We start from the raw sequence: 26,778 nt of genomic DNA on the forward strand, positions 1-26,778 counted from the left end.
AACTCATTTGACCTCCTACAGGGAGAGAAAGATGGACGATGACTGCTCAAATCATCTCCAGACACAGCTGCAAGAACCACAGAGTCAAATTCTTATCCATACAATGATAGCAAATACATTCAAACTCCACGCCACAAGTAATGCTACAGTTACTTAAATTTTTGGGTGAGGGCATTCCACTGCCAGAAGCAGACAGTGGTGGAAGATGTATTCAGATCTTTTACTAAAGTAGTAATAACACACTGTGAAAATACTCCACTACAAGTAAAAGTCTTGCATTCAAAACCTTACTTGAGAAAATGTAAGTATTATCAGTAAAATGTACTTTAAGTACCAAAAGTAAAAGTACTTACTCTGCAGAAAAAAATGACAGATGTATTGGATGTAATGTTGCTTTAAGTGGAAATACTCAAGTAACGTACAGGTACCTCAAATTTGCACTTAAGTATATTAAGTATAAGTATATACAGCCATATTTGAAATACAGTCCAAAGAATAAGAACAAACTCCACAAGACCAAAATATTTATAAAACTAAGTTTCAGGATTAACATATTACACACAATTTACACATTTAATCTGAATATATTAAACTATTCACTCAAACAGCACCATAATCTATCAAACAGTCATGCCAATATCAGTCAATATCAATTAATTAAATTGTTTACTTAACTTTTTGCTGTTCAAGAAGTGTTTTAACTGCTCCATCTTTCAATAACAGCTACTTTGCAAAGCTTGAATCAGATTGTGACTGATTCACAAGCAATCCACACTGAAATGTTCTGAATAAGCAAACGTCATACATTCCAAAGACACTGGTCTTCACATCTCACATCTTCCATGCTTGTTTACTCTCAGAATGGCATTTGTTTCTCCCTGTCAGTGGCAGCAGCAGAATAAGACGTGTTTTTAAAAGTTACGCTTGTACCGCTCTTAAAACAAGCTGCACTGCCTGCACATCGTATCAGACACATCAAAACGATCAAAGACGTCCATCTGGAGCATATTTACTAAAGACAAACAAATAACGCACATAATAATGCACAGAGGGGTGCAAAAACGGTCCAGGATGCCTTCAGCTAGACAGCACAGCTGAATGAATCACAATAGATGTCTCCAAGAGTTGCAATGAAGAAATATAGGTGTTGATGTCTTGCAGGAGGCAGTCATATGCAGATGTTTTCAGTCCTTGTGACATCACAATTTCACACATTTCAAACAAGCCATTTCTGCAGTCTGGTTTATATTCAGTTCATACATTTACATTATGTTTTTATAGTTTGATGATATGTCATTAGATCAAGATAAATTTTATTCCTCATGTCATGACCCTTGTCCCCCGCCTTTCGCCCAATGTTAGCTGGGATAGGCTCCAGCCCCCCGCGACTCTGTACACAGGATAAGCGGTTGACGATGGATGGATGGATGGATGTCATGACCCTTTTAAAGAATTCATTCATCCAAAAATGTTAATTATTTTAATGTAATCATTTACAAACTTTTGTTGTTACAAACATGGATACTGTTACTTTTTTCTGAGGAAAGACTGGATTTTAAAGAATCTTCCAGCATTTCACTACAGTTTGTTCTGGGCAAAATGTCCACTGAGGGGCACTAAAAGCAAGTTTAATGTTTGTTTTTTAAATAAACAAGACTGATATCCCCACCCTTAGTGCCACATTAAAGCCTGACCGATTGTGTGTGAGGTGGACAAAACAGACATGCCTAACCTAAATCCGACGACTTAACCTAACCTATAGTGTCATAAAAGCAAATGTGAGATGAAAAACGCAATAGCTGAAGCAGCCACATTGCGGCATGTCTATGACACTTGACGTGTCAACTCGTTTGCTTTGCTGGTCTCGAACATCAATCTTCCGGGTTCAAAGTGCAACGCTCCATCAGTTGCACCCCAGCACAAATTAGTCATGCTTGTGTAAGCTTGCATATATTGTTGTTTTTGTAATGCAAGCGTTGTCTTTCAAATCATGTATTATATAAAAGTATTTTGATGTAATAACATAGTATTGTGTGGAAAACAGAGAGAAAAACACATTTTTATAGACTGTTGATCTGTTGATTTACTCATGATTTGTGTGAAAGTGAATAAACGTATTGCTGTTGTAGCGCCTCTACTGTTTATTTTACCAGAAAACTGCAGTGATACAGAGAATGAGTCACGTAAAAGTGATTTTGCAAAAATTGAGTTATAGTAACTCACTGTTCACACAAATGCTTAAAGTGACTTTCCTTGTCAAACTCCTAAAAGAACCAGAAAACTACGTAGAAAAATAAATAAATAAAATAGTCCATATGACTCATGCTCTATATTCATTCTTCTGAAGCCATACAACAGCTTTGTGTAAGAGAATACCTTTATTCAAAGAAAATCTCCCCTTTTGCTGCAGCTCTTAATTTGCTCTTATCATACTTTTTTTGTGTTTTTTGTTTGTTTGTTTTTTTTAGCTTGACAGCATGGCCACTTTGAACTGTTGAAACTTTGAAAAAGCTGCATACAAATTTAACTTGTGTTCTATGGAAAAATAACAGCATTCCAGTTCGGAGCAAGTTTGGAAGAATTTTGTTTTTTTGGGTGAGCTATTCTTTTAAGGTGCTGCCTGGTTGATATGTTAAAGCCACAAACCACAGTTTACTTATTTTTCTTTGTGATGTTAAGAGGTGATTAAAAATCTGAATTCTTTTTGAAAAATGTTTCTGAAAATATTTGTCTTTGGTAAAATATCAAAACAGGAAAGAAATTATTGAGAAGCAGAGCAACATAATTTATGTTATTTCAAATATAATAAGGACTAAATATTTAATGGGAAACTCTCTCAAACAAAGTCCTCAAGTAACTTTCAAAGATTGGATGCAATAAACCTGGCAAATGTTGGCATATCCAGCAACTCATTTGACCTTGAAGCCTGGTTATTTGTCAGTAAAACAATGCAAAAGTGCAATGGAATGCCACTTAAAGTCTGACTTCTAACTTGGTAACTAGTGCAGAAATCCACAGCTCCGAGAAAGGCATCTGCATGCATTTTGTCTGCGCGCTCTTAACCGCAGGTATTTTATTTATTATGTAATAAAACTGCCTCCAGTAGAAGTGATGATTCTGTATTCTTGAACACTGCTTTATTTACATATTGTTTTTTTGCCAGATTTCGCTTTTTATTACGTAAATAAAAATTCGGAAATTGGATGGAAGGTGAGGAAAGAGTAGCGGCCCGCGGTTTTCAGAAAGCCAGCCAATCAGAAGCACTTCCTGCCTGTGAATCATTTAGCAAGTTTGAGTATGTGGATATCGGTTTGGCCAACAAAGGTTGAAATTAGTAAACAAACAAAACAATTGCATATAGCATCTTTACTTCAGTGTACAGTTAGCAATAAACACTTGCTCAGATTGCAACATGATTGTATTTAAAGTCACTCTTTAATATGAAATACTAAGTAAATTTAGAAGCTGTGCAAATATTTAATCATATAGATCGCCCCCACCCACCCACCCCATGACAATGGTATCTGAAAATGAATCTAAGTCAAGTAATTGATCAGTAGGTATTGCTATTATTACTGCAGCAAGCTTATCTATACTGAGGGAAAAGAGCAGTGGCTCTTTTTAACTCGTAACAAAAGAAAGAAAGACTGATAGAGAGTATGAGGGGATTAAAGTATTGACACGCAGAGTGTGGCCTCCGAGCAGACAGACTCCCGCCGCTAACACAAACTTTACAGAAACCGTCTCTTTCAGATGATGTGGTCAATAATGGCTTATCTCCTTCCCAAAACTTTTTGGCAAAACAAGCCTTTCAGGAAGGCATTGGCCATCACGACTAAATACACTGCAAACAAATGACATGAGAAATGGAACATCTGCAAATACATTCTAATTTATAATGTGTAAAAGAGGGTTTTGCCCTAAAGCAATGCTATTTTTGCTTCTGACACTTGAGAATTAACCTAGAAAATTGTATATCAACAGTGAGACTGCCTGATGTAATTTTTAAAGCTCCCCTCGACAGTGACAAGGACATAACAGTGTCCTTTTTCTCAAATGACACATGCTGTTTCAGGTGTAAAAGTGTCTCTCACCTGCCTTAAGCATGGCCTCATTATTATGGCTGATTAAACCCTTCAGTAATTAAGGCCAGGGTAGAGCTCTTTAGAAATTATGCTAATTTTCTAGCCTTTTCGCAGACAGGATCTCCCTGTGCAGCACTGTTTCCACATGGCTGTCGCCTACAGAATAGAATTAGGAAGCATAACGGGGCACATCTGAATGGCTTTGCTTAAACGTTTGACTTTAGGAGGACAAAAATACCCACAGGCTTCAACGGTCCATCAAAAGGACACAGAACATTTTGATTTCCAAAGGGTTTATTCAGAAAAATGAAACAGAACAAATCCTGATTTTTTTCAAATCCACTGTTCAAAGATCGAAGGGAGAGGCATTCTACATTTTCTACCTTTGCCAGCAGCAGCAGCAGCAGCAGCAGGTTTAATTGATCTCATGGTCTTCAGGTACATGGTGCCACAGCTGCATTTTCATGTCAGGGAAGAAAGCCTCTGTTGTTTGGCATCTGTCTCAGCTGTCTAGTGCATTTAAGGGGAGAAGAAAGAGACATAAGCTACTGAACCTGGATGAAAGGCGATGCGACTGTGATAGAAATAAAAATGGAAGCTTGTAGAAATGTCACAAAATCTTTTGATTGGCAGTACTTTGCATGCATTCATAATAATTTTTATCATGACCAGTACACACTAAATCATACCACCTGTGTAATAATAAAAAAATATATATTACATCTGATGTCAGAGACGTGGGCTGTGTCCGAAACTTAGTGAGGTAGGAAGGCATCAAGACAAAACCAAATCCATTGTTTATGTAACATCGAGACATGCCAGACAAAGATGTATTCTTCACTGCCTATGATATACAACTTGTGGTTGGTGGGAAAAAAAGGTGTCTGATGGAGCTGTTGGCAGTGAATGCGACCTGCTCCATAATTTTTTATTCACTTTGACCCAGAAACACTTTTGTGTTTTATGCGCTAGAGTGAAAATGAAAGTTTCAATCAGACCCCTGCCAATTAGTGACATGGTTAGGTATATATGCCCGATAGAAATGTAAAAACACCACTGTCGTGTCGAAGATACATACATAGTTATTTTCTTTCTGACGTAACACATTTAATTCAGCTTTCATAATTGGTTTTGAACATAGTTCATTATTTTTATTAAAAAAAAATTCTGTTTGAATAATAGTTTCAGACAGGGATGGATTACTGACCGGGCCAATGGGGCCAGTGCACAGGGTCCCTTGAATGCCCGGGAGGGCCCTGGGCTTTATGGTTGCGTGATCCAGTTTGGATCCCCCTGCTTGAAAACCCATCAATAATGAAAACGAAAACCACTCCCCCGCTCAACAACTTTCGGGCATGAGAACGAAACTTTTGGAGGAAGGCCCTTGGAGATAATTGGTCCCTAGGCCTTTGCAAGTCATAATCCATCCCTGGTTTCAGCAGCATTTGGGAGGAACATTGCAGACACCAAAAACAATAGTCTGTGGTGCCCCACTTGTGAAAAGCACCAGCCGCCACTGTTGCAGAGATGTAACCATTTGTAATCATTTAATGCTTTCCTTTTCACTTTAGGGCATAAAATAAAATACAAAAATGTATGGGGTCAAAGTGACCTAAAATGATGGAGATGGTCACAAATAATAATTGCGGTTTGATTTCTACTGAGAAATAAGCATTGGATTCATTAATTATTTGCAAGGGTATTTCCAAAGGTCATTTGAATTTGATCAGGATCTTCAGACACGTTATGGTGGCTTAGAATTTTGTCTAAATACAGTTTCCTCAAAAGGTACATTTATGCAAAAACACTATCAGTTTAGTCATTGAATGACTGGGTAGCAAGGCAGCTGCCTTCATTTTTGGACAAAGACGTGGATTGGTGAGTGGTGCATGTGCGCCGTCATACCCTTCTTCTCGTAATTGTTTCCTGTCTCCTCTCTGATGGTCCTTGTGTATAAAATGGCAAAAAGGACAAAAATAAGAAATATGAACATGAATTAATAGTTTCTGTGAGCATATTTGTGTGCACCAAGAAGTCTAAATAAAGGCTTCAAAAGATCCTGATATTTTCAATCCCTGTGAAGCAGAGAAAAGGTGCCCTAAATGCCAATGGCAACATATAGACAAATATATTAGTCTTTTGTGTCAGTAGAAATGGGTCGCACTATTTTAGATAGAGTAGGACAAAAACGTCCAAGTGTGAGGTGCATTTAAATTGGCCAGTGCCACTGATTTGCACAGATGAAGAAACGTTTCTTTTCAAACAAGTGGGAAAAGGGTATTTATTGCATTGTCTCCTGCAGTTAACCTACTTTTGCTAGTTTGCCATTAACTTGTGCCAGAGATCTTTCTCCAATGCAGAGTCATACAGTGCACTCTCACAGTGAGGCGGGAAATGCACGTTCATTAGTTGCTGAATTGAACTTTGTGCAAGAGTGACTTATAGCCATGCCGGATTTATTAAAACATTAGAAACAACCCATAGCATTTGATTCATGGTACAATCTATGTTTCTAATTAAAGGTGTTACAAAAGGAGTCAGACTGTCTTAAATAGGACCCCTTTGAGTCATCTTTTAGTTACAGTCTCTTTCTGTTTTCCATTGTCTTTGAACTTCTACCTCTATTGGTCATGCAATTTCCCAAAAATCCAATGTAATAAAGTAAAACAGACACCAAACTTCTAAACTAAGAAATACATGTTGTGATTTAGGAAAAGAAAGATTTGTTCTTGTTATTTCTGCACAGTTCTTGTGATTCTTTTCCGGCTGGTCATTCCCTAAGATATGAGTACATCTCTTGCTCTCTGGGACTCGACAGATTAAAGAGGATGATCTGGAGTCAGACTCTCAACATGAGGATGCAATAAAGCATTAAGATTTTCATCTCTCCTGATATACACTGTTTTTACAGAAAAGGCCCTGGAATTCCTTAAAATGTTTAAGAAGCTTTAGGCAAGAGCAAATTCTGCTATCAAGGATGCCAAATTAATGTTACCAATTCATTTATAAGTACGATTAAAATTTTAGATTTAACACCATGCCATCTCCCAAAGGAAAATGTTATTGCTCAGTGGTCACTCTTTCATGAGAGAGGAGACTTAATGGAGTTTTCAGTTATGTTTCCCTTTAAGTATGAACATTTATATCTCACATGTTTTATTCATTTTTTTCTAAAATTCCCTAAGAAAAAATAAATAAAATAATAATAATAAAACATTTAGAGGTAAATATCATAGTTAAAATCAAAACACTCTCATTCCAAAATGTTACTAAAGCAACCTTTTGCCTGCACCACCGAAAACATCACCCTTCGTCTGTATAATGCCTTCATTGTTCAGCATAAATCATACAAACATTTACATTAACAGCAGAGAAAGCTTCACTAATCAGAGAACCGCAGCCAACGATTCCGCAAAATGTGCCTCAGAGGGACTGCCCACTCCCATGAAGCACTGTGAATAACGCAATTGAGTCTTTCTCCTTTCACCCTTAAACTAAAACAAATTAGAATATTTGGCAACAAACGTAAATTATATTGTTTAAATCAACTACACTGTAAAACAAATTATGTTGATTTTACAAAAATAATTTGGTAGCTGTGGTTGCCAGAATAATTCTGTAAAAAATACTGTAAAAATGTAAACAACTTTACAGGACAATCTGTGAATTTTAAAGTTAAAAACTGTTGTTATTTACAAAATGTATTTACAAAATTAAATTTTAAGCCTGTAAAACCAACAGCCCTTTTCTGCCAAATTAGCATTACCATGATGCTATTAAACAATTTATTTCAGTAATATTTACATGCAGTTGTTGCTTTTTTTTTTTTTTTTTTTTACATTGAATCCCACTGAATTTCACTGAAAACTACCAAAAAACAACATTGTTTAACTGTAAAAGTCTTATTATAAAATTGTAATTAAGCTGAATTTTTCTAAAAATTTTAATCAAAAGTTGTTTATAATGAAGTCTCTTTTGCAGTATTAATAAAAGAGGTTTACAGTTAAAGTAACATCTAAACACAATCAATTTTATTATTCATTTCAATTTAAAGGCATTAACTCCAATAATAACTTTCCAAGAATTTATTAACCTCAAAAAATTTACATTGCACAATTGTACAAAAACATGTAATTTCTCAACATACACATTTCTAATATTTTCTAAAAGCCGAACAGCTTTTTAGATCTAAAGACTGTCCTCCTAAAATGTCTTAAGAACAATCTAGAGGCTTGTAAAAGGAATAAATGTAAGAATTTTTAACATCCTTTAAAGATTACAGCATTTCCTTAGAAATATTTTAACAAAGGTACCAATATCTTCAAACAAGCTTCAAACAAGGTACAGGAATGGAAAAAAGCAAATATAAGAGCAATAAAACTCGTTTGAGTAAACAACTATACTGCAAATATCCTTTTCTTGCCTCTTGAGCTTAAAGAACTGAACATTTAATTAGATGAAACAAACCCTTAAGCTGTGAGTGGAGCACATCAATTTAGTTTATTTATGAGTTTAGTCCATATTCAAATATCACACCACTCGTGCAATCTGAAAGTTCACAAATCAAGGTAAGGACGCTAGGATTCACGCGAAGACAGGATGTGTTTGTCTTTCCCACTTCAGTGCCCTTTTATAGGTTGATGGAGAAAAAACACCTTGGGAAATAGAAGAAAAACAGACAACTGTATTAGTAATAAAATAGCTTCAATAACCCCCCCAAAAAAAACTTCCAATCATATTTTTTGTTCATTATTATTTTAAAGCCATTTATAACAGTACCATGGTAAAATGATAAGTCCCCTAACCCTTATTCAATTAAATTATTCACAATGCATCATGGATTGTAGTTCATGCCCTCAAAACAGTAAGTACACAGACTTGTCTGATTTTTTGCATCAAAATAAAGTTAGTGATGTTGTGATTTACCTCGGAGCTGTTTGATTTGGTGCATGGTGCAACTCTTTTAAGAAGGATTTTAAGAAAGTCTATAGAAAAAATGTGTCCATACTGCTGAATAAGTGGGTGGGCACTATTGCACTCTATTGCTCATGTTGAAAAGGAATAGTTTGATATAGTTTATAGTTTTCTTGGAACTGTAAATTCTATTAATTTACAATTGTATTATTTCACACCACTAACTGCACCAAACAGAATTTACAAAAATTATGTTTACAAACATGTTTCCTGAACCCTTCACCTGTCTTCCATTGGTTGATAAAAAAAAATGAAAGTCCAGCCCCAAACTCATACGGTCATTGTTGCTGTGGATTGCTGGACGGGATTCTCAAAAAAATGAGGGAATATTGTTTACCATAGTGTTTACACTTTTGGGAGAAATCAACACATGTCTTGTCTCTTCAAATTAAGCTTTCAACATCAAAAGCTTACACACTTCAAGTTCATTCAGAAGGGTTCTAAATTACACGAATAATCCATAAATGAAACCATTGTTCCCTATCTGTAACTCACTCGACGTTGTGTTGATGTAGTGACTCTAGGGGTCCCTCTTGGGAGCCCCAAACAGCTCTGATCTTTGAGAAAAGGCCAATGGGAATTGGCGAGTGGAATTTGCATGCCACTCCCCCAGACATATGGGTATAAAAGGAGCTGGCTCGCAACCACTCATTCAGATTTTATCTTCGGACCCGAGCGTTGTTCATTCATTGAATTCCACTGCCGTTCCATTAACCTCTGTGTATGCTGTTGAATATACAGCACATTTCTGCAGTTCTCCTCGTGCACGGATAAGTGCAAAGAATGCCCCTGAGCACTTCAACGGCTAAAAAGAGAGAGTATATTGGACAAAAGTATTTTCCTCTAAAAGAGTGGCATTGACAGAGAGCGTCTTTTAAAAATGCCTTTCCGTCTGTGTATAGATCCTTGTTGTGGTCGTTAACTCTCTGCCTATGATGGCCCCAATCACTGACTCACCTGTTTGGGCTGCAACCACGCTGAGACAGCATTCGTGGATGGCTCATGCTCTCACTGCATGAGCATGACCATGGCAACATTGCGGTCGCGTCTTTCCTGCTGGGGGTGATTTGGGGACCCCAATGGGAGTGCTTCTGCCGGGTAATCCCCCATGGACCTCCCATTCCCCAGTACGCTTGTTTGCCCTGGTCGAGTTCTGGGATGAATACAGGCGGCTTGCCCCAGGGCGAGTTTGATGTCTCATTCGGGGCTCGAGAGCAGGATGAGCTCTAGATTGCAGCATCGGAGAACGGGCTGATACAGTCGGATAAAGAGGACTTGACTGGGCTCCCACCTTTGGTTGTGGTCACCCAGTCTGAGGCCGATGTGGAGCTGGCACCCATGCTTGCCGAGGAGACCCCCTGTAAGCTTGGAGGTGGTGGACGGACCACTCCGTCCCCTGATGGAGGGCCAGGAGGAAAATCTTTTGTTTCATTTGAATTTGATTTCGCCGCATGTCCGAGGTGCTGTGGAACCCACTTTTTCAAAGAAAGAGCATGTTCCTCATTTTCTGGGTCACACAGCTGGTGTTTACGGCCGTCGTTATCACAACCGCCAGACACCGATTTTTCTCGGCAAGCAGGGCACTACAGAAGCGGGTTTCCCGCCTTTGCTCACCCAGCTGTGGAGCACACACACACTGACGCTCAGGTGGTTGTGTTGAGTCACGAGGAGTTTCAGCCTCCTCCCCCATCGAAGACTGGTCCTATGGTGGGCACATGAAGGGAGGTAAGTGCTTTGATGTTTCTCTCAGCACAGCCACAAGCTCGGTACGCGAGGCTTCTCGACATGGCAACTCCTGCTCCACCCTGCAATGAGGCCCCACCCGTAGATATATCAGACGTGATTGTCCCCTTGGTGCCCCTCGCACGGAGCTTGGAGGCTTGGCTAGCGCTCTCAATCCATCGCGCTGGCTGGCCAGGACCATCCATCTCAGCTATGCGATTCAGATTGTCAGATGCCCACCTGGGTTCAGCGGCGTCCACTTCACGTCGGTGAGGGGCAAGAATGCCGTTGCCCTGTGTGCGGAGATCGCGATCCTTTTGCAGAAGGACACAATAGAGCCTGTCCCTCCAGTCGAGATGAAGAAGGGTTTCTACAGTCCCTACTTCATCATGCCAAAGAAATGCGTGGATTGCGGCCAATCTTGGACCTGCGAGTGCTGAACCGGGCCTTGCACAGACTCCTGTTCAAGTTTCTGGCGCAGAAGCACATTCTGTTGTGCATCCAGCATCAAGATTGTTTCACGGTGGTAGACCTGAAGGACACGTATGTCCACGTCTCAGTTTTACCTCAGTACAGACCCTTTCTATGTTTTACCTTCGAGAGCCAAGTGTATCAGTATATGGTCCTCCCATTCGGTCTGTCCAGTTGCTCAGGTACTTCAGCCGGTTGGGGCTTCGGGTGAAAGAGTGGCATTGATGGAGAGCGTCTTTTAAAGATGACTTTCCGTCTGTGTATAGATCCATGTTGTGGTCGTTAACTATCCGCCTTGATGGCCATGATCTCTGACTCACCTGTTTGGGCTACAGCCATGCTGAGACAGCATTTGTGGATGGCTCATGCTCTCACTACATGAGCATGACCATGGCAACATGGCATCTCTTTTCTCGGGATGGAGTTAGAATCAGTCTCTATGATAGCGCACCTCACGAGCGAGTGCGTGCAGTCGGTGCTGAACTACCTGAAGTTGTTCAGGTGGAGGACAGTGGTCCCACTGAAACACTTTCAGAGGCTCCTGGGGCATATAGCGTCCTCCGCGGTGGTCACACCGCTTAGGTTGATGCATATGAGACTGCTCCAGTACTGGCTTCAGACACAAGTCCTGAGATGGGCATGGCACTTTGGGATGCATCGCATGGCCATCGCACTGATCTACCGCCACATGTTCAGCCTTGGATGGACCTTGCATTTCTGTAGGTAGGCGTCCCCTTATAGCAATTGTCCAGGCATGTTCTTGTTACGACAGACACCTCCAAGTTAGGCCGTGTGAAACGGGCATGCAACCTCAGGCTCCTGGACAGGGCAGCGATTGCAGTAGCATATCAACTACCTCGAGTTGGTGGCGGTATTGCTGGCCCTGCGGAGGCTTCAGCCGTTGATCCAGGGCAAGAACGTGTTGGCGATGGTAGCATACATAAACCGCCAAGGTTGCTTACGCTGGCATCGCATGTTGTAACTCGCCTGCCGCCTACTCCTCTGGAGTCAGCAGCAACTGAAGTCACATCCTGGGTGAACTCAAATGCGCAGTGAACGTACTATTGTAGCAGGTTACACTCAGGGTAGAGTGAAGACTACGTTCCTGACTGCACTCATGTCCATCAAGAGGGTTGGGGACTTGCAGACGTTCTCTGTCAGCAACACCTGCTTTGAGTTCGGTCTGGCGTACTCTCACGTGACATTGAGACCCCTACCAGGCTATGTGCCAAGATTCCCATGACCCCTTTTAGGGATCAGGTGGTGAGCCTGCAAGTGCTGCCCAGGGAGGAGGCAGACCCAGCCTTGTCATTGCTATGTCCGATGCATGCTTTGCGCATCTACTTGGACTGCACGCAGAGCTTTAGGTGCTCTGAGCAGCTCTTTGTCTGCTTTGATGGGCAGTGGAAAGGGAGGGCTGTCTCCAAATAGAGGATCACCCACTGGGTTGTAAATGCCATTGTTTTGGCATACCAGGCCCAGGATGTGCCACCCCTTTTGGGACTACAAGCATACGCTAGGAGTGTGGCAGCCTCCTGGGCCTTGACCAATGGTGCCTCTCTAGCAGACATCTGTAGAGCAGTGGAATGGGAAACATCCAATACCTTCATAAGATTTTACAATCTCCGGGGTTAATGATTTTCCATTTTTGTGGGAGAACAAATAAGTGAAGAGGCCACGGCTGGTGCAGCCTGTCCCCACTATGAGTTAATCTTGTCCCTGGGATGCGAGGGGCCTTACGACACTCGTGGGGAATTGGGGAAGGTTTCGTGGGGGCCGGGTGCACTTGCTATGAGGCACCCAGTGGTCTGCCTGCACCTTCACCGCCAGTCCACGTAACACAGTTCAGCTGTTTTTGGCGTTTCGTATAGGGACTCTATATCAACACAACGCTGAGTGAATGACAGATATGGCACATCTTGGTTACTGTCATAACCCCTGATCCCTGATGGATTGAATGAGGCATTGTGTCCCTCTTGCCACAACGCTGAGCTACCCGCTGAAATGGCTGGGACCCTGTCTCGGCACTTCAGTGCAAAACCTGAATGAGTGGTTGTGAACCAGCTCATATGTCTGGGGGAGTGGCATGCAAATTTCACTCACCAATTCCCATTGCCCTTTTCTCAAAGATTAAAGGTGTTTGGGGCTCCCAAGAGCAACCCCTAGTGTCACTACATCGATAAAACATCTCGTTCCCTCCATCAGGGAACGGCGGTCATGACATGTTTTTTTTCTATCTCCTCTCTAGACTGATCTTTTTAGCACATCTGTCATCATTTTATCATATGTCTCTTATTATTTAAACAGCCTCCAGTCTTACCTTACAATAGACATCTGAAATGTATCTTCTTTCACCATTTAACCTTATTTTCTCAAGTCCCTGAAAACACATTAGACATTCAAAACATAAACAACAGTGTATATCTGTGGTCAGATGAAGTGTCCGGCTGTGAACAGCGAGATTAACGGTGCTGGAATGACCTGGTCCCTCTTAAAGCCCTAAGGACGAGGCACAGGGCCAGCTAGCAGATGGGTGGGTAGGAGGACAATCTGCTACTCCTGTATTAAATGAATTATAAATGCATTTGGAGCCCATTGCTCATGTTTTGCTAGGTTTACATTTACTCTGGAGACTTTCTGACAGGGCTTTTTCACACTTCTTCTACAACGCTTACAGGATTTCCTTAAATGTTTCACAGATTCATGCTATTTATAAAGTATATAGCATGGAACTAATTAATTGTGGCAACAGTTGATTTTTTTATTCGAAAAGTTGGCAAGATTGAGTTTACTCTGAAAGAGTTTGCCTTGTTACGACCAACAGACTGATTATGAAAATGTTTTGGTAATTTCAATTAATTGGCATAGCATTCATTAAGTGTTAGAGAAGATACTTATAACTTAAGGTAGCTAAACTTCAGCCAAGTCACTCTTTTAAAAAAGTAAGTAGCTACAATACAATCTACTAACAACAAGTAGCCAACTACATTTAAGGTATACAGTATTTGTATAATAATTATTAATCAGATTATATTGAATTCTGCAATCAAAACAGTATTTATATAGCACACAAAAACAATGAAGATTAGAGTGGCTGTGTTCAATTAAACATTAATACAAAATGAACTTGAATTGAACACTGAACATTCATTTATACATTATTTCATTAAATATTCACTTAAAAAAAGAGGACACATTCTGCACAGGGACTCTGTTAATCAGTGAATTGTTTATTTAAACTGGTTTATGTACATGCACTGTCCGAGCAAAATAATTCAATTATGTTTTGGGCTTTTTACTCTATTGAGAAAATGTAGTGTTCCCATTCTGTCACTCACTCGACGTTGTGTCGATGTAGTGACACTAGGGGTCTCTCTTGAGAGCCTCGGTTACCTCTTACCTTTGAGAAAAGGCTAATGAGAATTGGCAAACAGAATTTGCCGCACACAGCCACAACCTTTCACCTTTCACTGCCCAAAACCGACTTCCTCGCTCATCCGCTCGAACTACCCTTGACAGAGATGGACAAGCCACTATTCTGGAGACGGGCAACCCAGGGAGGGAGATGTCTGCCACGGAGCTGGTATCCAGACCACTCCATCTCCCGGTGGAGGGCCGGATGGAGAAACTTTTGTTTCCTTTTCTTTGCTTGCCACACCCCCAACAGGCTGCGGTACCCACGTTGTCACAAAGGAAGCAGTTTCCTCACTCCTTGGGTCACTTAGCCGGTGCCCACAACAGCAGTTCTCATGTCGATCAGACACCAAGCACTTGCAGTCGGTCTCCCATGATCCTTCTGCCTTCATGTGCCCAACTGCACCACACTTGTACCTCAGGCTGGCAGGCGGTGACGTGTCTAGTGGTCGTCTCTTCAGAACCTGTACACAGAGCAAGGTAAGTGCTTCGAGCTTCTCCTGAGCACAACCACCTTGGGACGAAGCAATGCTCCCCAACGTGACGTCGCCTGCTCCCCCACAATGTGAGGCCTCACCTCCAGGTCCATCACACTTTATCGTCCCCTTAGTGCCCGGAGCTTGTACACGTGACTTACGCTTTCCAACCCATCGTGGTGGCTGGCCAGAACCATCTCACTCGGCTATGCTAGTCAGTTTGCCAGGCATCCGCCCCGTTTAGCGGAGTCCGCTTTACCTCGGTGCAGGGCGATAACGCCTCAACCCTGCATGTGGAGATCGCAACCCATCTGCACAAGGACGCGATAGAGACTGTCCCTCCAGCCAAGATGGAGAAGGTATTCTACAGCACTTATTCATCATACCCAAGAAGGGCGGTGGGTTGTAGCCAATCTTGGACCTGCAAATTCTGAATTGGGCCATACACAGACTCCTGTTCAAGATGCTGATGCAGAAACATATTCTGACATGTGTCCAGCATCAAGATCCTCCCCTTCGGTCTGTCTCCTCACGTCTTCATGAAAATTGCAGAGGCAGCTCTGCCCTGTTAAGGGAAGTGGGCATTTGCATACTCAACTACCTCGATGACTGGCTAATCTTAGCGCACTCTCGACAGTTGCTCTGTGCAAACAGGGACCTCAGCCATTTAGGGCTTTGGGTCAACTGGGAAAAGAGCAAGATCTCCCTTTTCAAAGCATATCTTTTCTCTGCATGGTGTTAGACTCACAAGCGAGTACGCGCGTACTGCCTGAGTACATTCAGACCGGGCACAGCAGTTCAACTGAAACAATTTCAGAGGCCCTGGGACATATGGCATCCTCAGCGATGGTCACGCCACTCGGGTTTATGCTAATGAGACCACTTCAGCACCGGCTTCATACTCAAGTGCCGAGATGGGCATGGTGCAAAGGCACATACCGTGTGACCCTCACCCCTTCCTGCCATCACTTATTCAGCCCTTGGACAGACCTCTATTTTCTACGGGCAGGAGTCCCCCTACAGCAGATGTTCAGACGCGTCATAGTTACTACATAGTTGGGCTGGGGTGTCGTGTGCAAAGGGCACACAGCCACTAGCTCCTGGATAGGGCCCTGGCTGGGTTGGCACATCAACTGCCTAGAGTTGCTGGCTGTATTTCTTGGCCTGTGCAGATTTCTTCAGAAAGAGAACGCTGTCTCCAAACAGAGGCTTGCCCACTGGATCACGGGTTCGAGCACATTCTACAAGGAGTGTGGCATCCTCGTGGGCACTGGCCAATGGCACCTCTCTAGCAGACATCTGCAGAGCGGTGGGCTTGGCAACAACCAAAAACTTTGCAAGATTTTACAATCTCCAGGTTGAGCTGGTCCCCTCCCATGTTTTGACAGGTCCGAACACATAGAATTCGGTAATACCCCTGAGGTGAAGATGTGTGCTCTTCTCCCCTAGTCAAGTCCACAAGTCACGGACCCTGGTTGTCCTTCCTCCCTAGCCCTCTGGCTCCGAATTCAGTGGAGGAAGTTTGCAGCCAGACCCACCGCAGGCACCGACTTGCCTGTAATGGAACAGGTGCTCCACAGGTTCTGATTATTCCAATATCTCCTGTGATGTATTTTCCGTGGTACGTCGGTGGACCCGCATCTCCCTTGGGCAGAGTATCTCTCCGCCCTGTCGAGGCAGGACCTACCACCACGCCACTTCCATATGTGGGTGGTAAGCCCATATGACGTATTTGCCACATGTTAACCTCCACTGCTGGTTAGGATGTTGTCTCCGCAGGGTCTTTTTCCCCTGAAAGAATAGGATTGGAAAAGAATGCTTTCCCCGATGAGTGTTATAGCGTTAGATGGCCCCAGCCACATCTAACACTCTATGGAGAGAAAACATAGAGAGAGAGAAAAGGCTGCGGCTGGTACGGCCTGCTCCCATGCTAGTTACATCGTTTCCCTCCCTCAGGGATGTGGGGAACTATGTATATGATGTCTTTTTTTGGGACGTTGTGGAAGGTTACGTGCAGTCTGATTGCTTCTACCTGCATCAGCAGTCCACGTAACATGGTTCAGTATTGTGCCATGTTTAGATAGGGACCCCTAGTGTCACTACATCGACACAACATCGAGTGAGTGACAAAAGGGGAAATTCTCGATTTCTGTCATAACCTCTGTTCCCTGATGGAGGGAACGAGACGTTGTGTCCCTCTTGCCACAACACTGTACTAAGCCGCTGAAATGGCCCGGACCTTACTCTCGGCTCCTCAGCTCAAAACCTGTCTGAACAGATGCACCCTTCCCTCCATTTATACCCGTAGGTCTGGGGGAGGGGCACGCAATTCTCATTGGCCTTTTCTCAAAGATAAGAGGTAACCGAGGCTCTCAAGAGATACCCCTAGTGTCACTACATCAACACAACGTCTCAGTCCCTCGATCAGAGACGTTTTGCCTCACTACACTGCTACTTGTTGGAAAAAGAAGCTATTTACTGGAAAAGCTAATCTGTTGCAGAAAGAAAGTTAAGTAGTTAAGTTAGTAGCGTTGTTACTTTTAGTTAGTTTTTCCTTCCCTCTTTCATCTCTCCAATGTAATTTCTCTCTAGTGTCATTTTGTGGAATTTTGTCATAGTCAACTATGAAACCATCACACAGACTTGATTTACTGTATGTCTCTTAGGAACGGTGATAATAGCAGCATCATCAGTGGTGAAGAACGCTCATATATCAAGCCCAAAGCCATGCAGAAATATAGATCACATACAGCATATGGTCAAATGTATTCTTCAAAAATTTGTGACATTGGGTAACTGTAGGTATTTTAATATCCATTTCCATCTGGCAATTTGTCTGGTTTATATGTCTGGATATAGATGGGTTAGTGCATATGGCAATTATTCATAATTAATACTACTACAAGGTTGTTTCTGACATTTAAGGTCATTTTATGGTCTGTGAACATCTGGAGTCATGGATGTGCTTGTTTGATCTGCTACTGGTAAACTTACATGTTTAAGCTCCTAGGATGGAAATCCAACTACAGTGTAAGAGCCTGTATGCTCAGCTATATCATGGGAATAAAATTACTATGCATTGAATTTTTGTTGTTTTTACTTGATAATTAGTATTCAGCGGGCTCAAGATTTAGCACAGCCCAAAATAAACAACTTTCAAAAGAAAACTGAATAGATCAGTGGTTAAAAACAAAATGCAACTAATCGTTCATAATTAGTATAGCAAAATAATCCCTAGGCTTATAATCTTTTGAAAGACAGGAGAAACCACTTCCCACATTTAATGTTGCTGATGACAAAGACTGAATGCATCCAATCAAACTACGGTATTTTGGCTCGGATTCTTCTGTCACTTGGTAATATGGCTAATAGGCCCTTTTCACATGACGTCAGGCAACTTCTGTTTTGACTTGAAGTGGTGTATGTTTACTTCAGCCAGCATAGTGGAAAGCTAGTACCATCAGCATGGAGTTTACCCAGTCCCTTTTACATCTGACACAAATACGGCAAGATGATGTACAATGACTTACAGACAAATATTTACTTACAAACTTGATAAAGGCAACACATTCTTCATTGAGCAGTACCTGTTTGATTAAGGAGGTAAGTGTTTTTGTCTTTTCTAGCCCTTACGTTAGCGAAGGTGCTAGGATAATGGCAGTTGAAATTATCAATCTGTTAGCTTTCTGTTTTGAAAATAGAAAGTCTTTAGGCCCTATTCTTGATTAGGTTACTGTAGTACAGACTGCAAATTCTTGTTGCAACCATGTTTCCATATTACTGCTGTTACCCACAGATTCTGGATTGTAAGATAAAAGCCTGTAACTTATTCATGGTTAATGCTGCCCCCTTTCTCCAAAATATTGTGTTGGACAACAGTTTTGATAGTAGTTGTCGATGAGATGACAGTGAGAGTACGATGTCACAGGTCCATGAGGAAATATGAGGAGGCTCATCACCTTCAGGTTTCTCAGATGAATAGTTCTCTAACATTATGAATGTAGAGTTAAGTTTTCTTTTTGTTGTGTTTTGCAGCTGTCGCAGAGACTTTGCAGAATCCCACAAAGTTAGACTCTGGTTCAGCATGTTTCTCAGTCTGATGTCAATGATTTTGTACAACTTTGTACATATCTTTCAAAACAGAAGTGGGAGGGGCCTGGGTAGTTCAGCGAGTAAAGATACTGACAACCACCCCTGAGCGCGAATCCAGGGCATGCTGAGTGACTCCAACCAGGTCTCCTAAGCAACCAATTGGCCCAGTTGCTAGGGTGGGTAGAGTCACATGGGGTAACCTCCTCATGGTCGATATAATGTGTGGTTCTCGGTGGGGTGCATGGTGAGTTGTTCATGGATGCCACTGAGGACACAACTGAGGACAAATCTCAGTTGGCTCCGCGTCTGAGAACATCAATCCGCGTATCTATTCACGCGGCTTGTTGAGCGAGTTACCATGGAGATGTAGAGCATGTGGAGGCTTCACAATATTCTCCACGGTAACAAGCTCAACAAGCCACGTGATAAGATGCACAGATTGACGTTCTCAGATGCAGAGCCAAATGAGATTTGTACACCGCCACCCGGACCGAGGCGAGTCACTTTGCCACCACGAGGACTTAAAGCGCATTGGAAATTGGGTATTCCAAATTGGGGACAAAAGGGGAGAAAAATACACACACACAAAAAAAAGAAGTGTATTGTTTGATGACAATAAAGACTGAGAAAAATTCTGTGTGATAAGTCAAAATAAAAATAATGTAAAAAACTTATACACTTACTGTAATCCTTACATTTTTATTCCATTACTCTTTGTAGATATGATGAAATGTAAAAAAAAACTTGTGCAGCAACAGCACTCATTGTCATGTATCTATCTATTATCAGGTTACACTTGATTCTGAAGAGGTTCCAGTTGTACTGAAGTGCATGTCATGTTCCTGCTCTTGCTGGGAAAGCAATATGCAATCACATAGTGACATTTCTGTTTCAAACTGCTCACTACAGTACCATGGGCTTCAAGACGATGCCATTGCCCCTGTCATGCAACAGCTCACTGCAGACCTGACACTGGTCTAGGACACAGGCCAGATATTAATATTTGTTACACTTGATGATGTTGGACTAGCAGTTTGTAATGACTTTTTTCAATTAATTGATAATTATTATTAAATTACAGGGAATTGCACCAGAGGCTACAAATGACTTGGCGGTGTATAAACCAGTGGCAAAGTCAAAGAATAGTGTCAGGACTGGTGTGAAGTGCAAACTGTACAGAGCATATGGTGGTGAGTCTGAATGAGCCCACACCTGTACAAACATTATAATTAATTTCTAACACAAATAACACTGATTAGTATTTATTACTTTTATAGCGTCCGTCAGTTGATATTATTATCTTTGGCAATTTATGATGAATTCTTAATATAAGTGTTTGGGGCTGCTTAACAAACAGTTTTAAAGGGAGAGTTACTGTATTTCGGACAGTTTGCATTACAAGCATGTAGAGGGAGGTGATAAGTGTGGCCTGCTATAAAAGATGGGGTGACATTATTATAAAATCTAAATTAAACTTGACATATCTCACTTTTATGTCAGGTCCTCTTCCAGATCCTCACATCATGGCCAGCGGGGAAAAACTGAAAATCCACAACTGGGGATATGCAAATTGCTGCATTGGCTTGAAGGCCTTAATTTGGTGGACTCTAAATTTGGCCATGTGCCATTTGGGTCTCTCAGTGCCTTCCTGAAATAAGTAAAAACACATTATTAAACACCCTGGTGCCCCTGAGTTTCCTCAGTTTCCTGTTGATGGTTACAACTTTAATTTCCAGTAGATTTCGAGCCCAACTACATGCAACAATTCCACTTGGAGAGCCTAAAGGTGTCACTGGAGATCTCTGCTGCTTTTGAGGCAGAAACTTGACTGCAGTCAAAATGCCAGCTGTGGACCCAGGTACTCAAACCTAAACTTACAGCCAGCAGATTCCGTGAAATATGCCATGTTCGTGGTGAGTCATCCGCCAAAGCCTTGGCAGCCCCGCATTCTGAGAGGAACTCCTCAGACAGGCCCTATGAAAAGAGGGTTGAATCTGGAACCTGAGATACTAAGGCAATATTCAGATTTTTGCGATGTCTCTGTGATACAATATGGGATCATCATCCACCCTGATGCACCTCACCTTGCCTGAGGTAAAATGTTGCTATGTTAAAGATGTTGCACAAGTTAAACTCCTGATCACAGTTAAAGCCCAGGCCTGCCTATAATCAGGTTCAAGGCCAACTGGAGTTAAGCAGACTTCAGTGGTGTGATTTCATTACAGATACTCACACTGACATCACAGTTGAGAAAATATATAGGATGAGGAGATTATCAACTCATGCAGAAGCTGGATAATTTCATGACATCTACATGGATGTCTTATTAAGTTGTAAAACTTGAGGCAGAATTTTATAACATGAAAATATATTTAGGTACATGTGGAAGGTGAACAAGTGACAACCTATGAAATTGATATTAGCAATTCCGGTTGAAAATATTTTTTTTCTTACAAAGCAAAATTGACTGAAATTGTAAACTGCGATGAGAATTGTATGTAAATATATATAGCCTATGTACTGGCATGCACATTTAGAAAAGGCTTGTGATGTACTGTATGTATTTAACATTTTATTACCAAAATCAAAAAACAAGATTGAAAGCAGTTGATTGCAAACATACATTTCATAAAGCTTCATTAGTGCCATAGTACATAAGCACATAGGGAGCAATGACAGACAAAAAAACTATACATACATGCAGATATGCAGTGCTGCATGAGGAAGCGCACACAGCTTGACACAGTTTCATATCTGCATGTATCTACTGCTTTTTTTGTCTTTCATTGCTCACTATGTGCTTATGTACCATGGCACACATTTTTATTAAATGCTTGTTTGCAAGTAACGGCTTCCAACTTTGTTTTTAGATTATGCTTTGAGCAACTTTGGAAACTTTTTATTATAATTTTCCTTCCCCCACTAACATTTCATTATCAAATGTGTACATTTAAAAACAATGCTAGTTTAAAATATGTTCTTGTTATTTTAATATAAAAGATGTACATAGGCATTTTAGGACATTCAGGACAAACTAATTAAGTTACAAGTTTTACATAATGCTTCACAACATTAAGTTCATTAAAAGCCATGAAAATGTAATTACCCCTACGTCCCTACAAAATGTAAAATAAAAAAACTTACAGGATAATATCATATAAACTTCATTTTCAATACTAGAGAAGCAAAGTTCTTGAGGTTTCTTGAAAAAGCCTAGTCTACTGTATATAGAATGCTTAGCTACGCATTGCTAACATGTTTTTAAGCACGTTTTAATACTTTTCTAGGTGTTGTTAGCATGTGTTAGCATGATGCTAGCATGTTTTAACACTTCACTAGGCATTGCTAGCATGTTTTAGATGTGGCTAGGTGTTGCCAGTGTGTCTATCATGGATTTGGTACCTGTAGTTTGAAAACCTTAGAAGTAAGTAAAGTCAGAAATATTTGAATGCGAGTCAATGGAAAATCTGGCCTGTTCGGAAGTCAGAAAAGGAAATACCATACTTCCGATCAGTTAGAAAATATATAGCACACTATTCAGGATCAGTCTGAAGGTCTGTGCAAACTTTTGTGCATGTAGCTTGTAAGCTCTAGGAGGAGTTATGCTGCCTTTTTGTGCTATAAGAATTATCCTACTTCCTACTTCTGAATTGGTAATTATGAGTATGTTGTGCTCATGTGCTTTGTTGTCAGAAAGAATGGGAAACATGAACCCCAGGTTCATTCATATTTATTTATTGAGGACATTTTATTTTGACACCATAATGCATTTCACTCAGTTAGCTTGCTGACAATAATGGAATTTTGGTCAAACACAAACTATTTCACAGTGTAAAAATATACAACATGCATAGAATGGTTGCTGATATACATAAATGAATTTGACCAAAATGGCAAGCACTAACATTTAGCTGTATTAACAAAACCTACAGAAACTGTTCACTTCATCCACCATGTTGAAAGTGGGATAGGTGTGATAAACTGATCACGCTGATATAAATGAACTGAACTTACAAAGAGTAAGTCCCTTTCGCCTTCACAAATGTCGCGGAGGCAGTCCTTGCCCCATTAAGGGAAGTGGCCGTTTGCATCCTCATCTATCTCGATGACTGGCAGATTCTAGCTCACCCAAGACATGTTGTGTGCGCACAGGGACCTAGTGCTCAGGCACCTCAGCCGCTTAGGGCTTCGGGTCAACAGGGAAAAGAGCAAGCTCTCTCCTGTTCAGAGCATCTCTTTTCTCGGCATGGAGTTAAACTCAGTCTCGATGATGGTGTGCTTCACAAGCGAGTCAGTGCTGAACTGCCTGAAGTCATTCAGGTGGAGGACAGCGGTTCCACTTAAACACTTTCAGAGGCTCCTGGGGCATATGGCATCCTCGGCGGTGGTCACACCACTGGATTTTATGAATATGAGACCACTTCAGTACTGGCATCAAACTTGAGTCCCGAGATGGGCATGGTACCGCGGCACACATCGCATGGCCATCACACCGATCTGTCACCACTTGTTCTGCCCTTGGACAGACCTTGCTTTTCTGTGGGGAGGAGTCCCCCTACAGCAAGTGTCCAGGTGTGTCATCGTTACGACAGATGCCTCCAAGCTGGGTGTTCGGAATCATGACCCGGACCTGCCCTCTGGACTGCCAAATTCCTCCCTCATTCTCTCAGGCCTTTCCCTGGGGAGGGGCGTGCCTTCCGCCCATCTGCCAGCAGGTCATCCCCATCTACCTGGGTGAGGGAGAGGACAAGGGGAGGGAAACAAAAAAGTTGCACCTACACAACGTAATGGCGATTGTGCTAAATTAACAAAACATTTGAAAAAAGAGAGGGAAAGGCCAACACAGAGCGGCTGTGGGAGAGAGAGAGGAGTGAGAGAGAGAAAAAAAAATGACTCGCTGGTTCTCCGATATGGTGTAGCTTGGTCCTCGACCTCTCCTCCAACCTCCAATGGACGTCAGCCGCGCATCTCCGGGCGGATTGGAGGCAGTCTTCCGGCCCCTGGTGGACTGAACATTCTTGGGAAACAGAAGTGGTCTCCACCCCAGGCGGTCGGCCGGGAGCCCCTCCCCGCTCGCGGTCAGTGGCCATCACGACTCCGCCATGTTTAGCAGCTGGTAGGGGTCTCCCCACACTCTTGGCAGTGGCCTTGACTACTCCAGGCAGTCGGCTAGGAGCCCCTTCTCCATTCGTTCCCTCCCTTCCGTCTCCTGGCAAATGGCCGCGGCTGCTCAATTGGGGTAGATGGTAGTGGCGAGGACTCTAATGCAGCGCATTACTCTTCCTTCCTGGATTTCAGCACCAGTGTAAAGGGATTAACGGAAAGGAAGAGGTGAGAACCGGCTTGACGATATAAATAATATTTGAATGATAAACTTAACCAAAAAGACACACACTCTACAAGATTTACAAGACGTAAATCTCTCTCTCTGTCGCACTGCCGTCATCGGTCGGCCTTTATCCCTCTAGAGGGCTAATTAGCCTGATTAGGGGTCAGTTTGCGGAATCACGACCCAGCCCCGCCCTCTGCCCTGCCACATCAACCTTCATACATTTATTTTTTCTTTATGTATTTCAAACAAATATAATTATTTGTAAGGCAATGTAACACTTATAACTTAACATAACAAATTATTGTGACCTTTATTGTTAAACATAATGTATTACCAGGTTTAACACTGTCCTCCTGCTTTTATCCCAGTAATTCCAGTGGAATCTAGATGGTACTGTTCCTTCTTTAATCCGGATTCGTCCACTGGCTGATGTATATCCTCTGTTGACTACACACGTAGGTACTCCCGCGAAGGAGATTTAGATGTATTAGACTGCTCATTCGGGCATTGCGAGCCATCTCCCCTTCTTCTCAGATCACTGTGCGATCTCTAGAAGTAAGCTAATAAAATAATTTCAACTCAAATCAATGTTTCATGTCCATTTATTTGTTTCCTTGGCAGGTAGTCTTGTAATAAGCAGGATAATAAGGAGTGTTTCAAACATTTTCACAAAAAACAACAACAGAACTCCAACGCAAACTGGAGGTTGATTTCAGCTCACATAATTTTTTTTTTTCTCACATAATTACACAATTTCAGCGCAAATAATTATTCGTGTCTGTTTATTTGTTTATTCGGCAAGTAGTTTTGTAATAGGCTAAATAATGAGCAGTCACACACTCATTTTCATAAAAAGAAAACACCAAAAGAACTCCAACTAAAACCAGAGGTTAATTTCAGCTGTTCAGTGATTTCTTTCTTCTCAAATTACAGAATTTCAACATGTTTTATATTCATGTGTCTATTTATTTGGTTAGTAGCTGCTTGGCGTTGGGGTCCTGTTCACCCTATTGGGGTTTAGTGTCGTATAACAACCATCTGACTGTACATTATCCCTTACAAAACAAATCTGTGTGTGATTTTCTCAGGACTATTTCAGTGATAAATGTCAGGTAGTAGAAGTAAATATTTGCATGGTATTCAAAAAATATTTTAATAAAGAAATTAAGAAAATGAAGATAAAGATAAAGAGAAAACAAATTATTATTATTACTGAAAATGAATTAATGATCCTAAAATAACTGCAGAAATTAATGTACTTAGAGGTTTCAGTTCATGGCATAGAATTGATTTATTCAGAATCGTTTGCTATCTACAGTATGAGAGATCTAAACATTCTGTTTTGGGCATTTACGTCACTAAAGCAGTGTAGCGACCTCAGCAAAGTGCCATTAAATTGAAAACCCTTCAGTGCCCATCAAGATCCTGAATTTGACAGTATTTGACACTGGGATCTCATTGGGGAATCACTTCACCCCTCCTGCATCCATCAAAAATAAATAAAAATAAAAATCTGTGTCAACAGGTTTTTAAGAGTTTGTTTTGTTGTGCTATTCTTGATTACATTTCCTCTTGAAACATCATGATTAAATCATGTGTGCTAAATGTATTCTTCACTCCACATATATTAAAATATTTATGTGTATATTTGTGAGCACTGCACTGGTGCATTTAAAGTAACATCTTGTGTATGTGTAAGTTTTTATCATGATGGCTTTTTTTTTTTTTTTTTTACCACATTCTATCAGTAGACTGTGAGAGAAATGAATAATACGTCTACTGAATATGCATTGTTTTACTTTATTTGTAATATTTAAGCAGCATACATTTTTTAGGTTGTAGGCAAGCATATATTCTATTGTAATTATTCACCATTTTCCCAACATTTAAATTGCAATTTGCAATGCGAAAACATTTTTTTTTTTTTTTTATAAAAGTACAAATATCCCATGTAGTTTCTTGATATGAAATCATAAACCTGCATACATGATAATTATAAAATTAAAAGCAAAATGCTATAGTTTTAGATGGAATATATCATGTCACAGCACACAGGACTTCCCAAAAGTATTTAATAGAAATTATCCAAATAGCAAACTTAATGCCAATGACTTCTACTTGTAGTGACATTGTACAAAAAAAACCTGCAAAGACCCGTTTACTTTTAAACAGTGACAATCTCCTTCCACTCCTAATTCATCTACAAACTAAT

This window comes from Xyrauchen texanus, chromosome 8, assembly GCF_025860055.1.
Source record: "Xyrauchen texanus isolate HMW12.3.18 chromosome 8, RBS_HiC_50CHRs, whole genome shotgun sequence".
NCBI lineage: Eukaryota > Metazoa > Chordata > Actinopteri > Cypriniformes > Catostomidae > Xyrauchen > Xyrauchen texanus.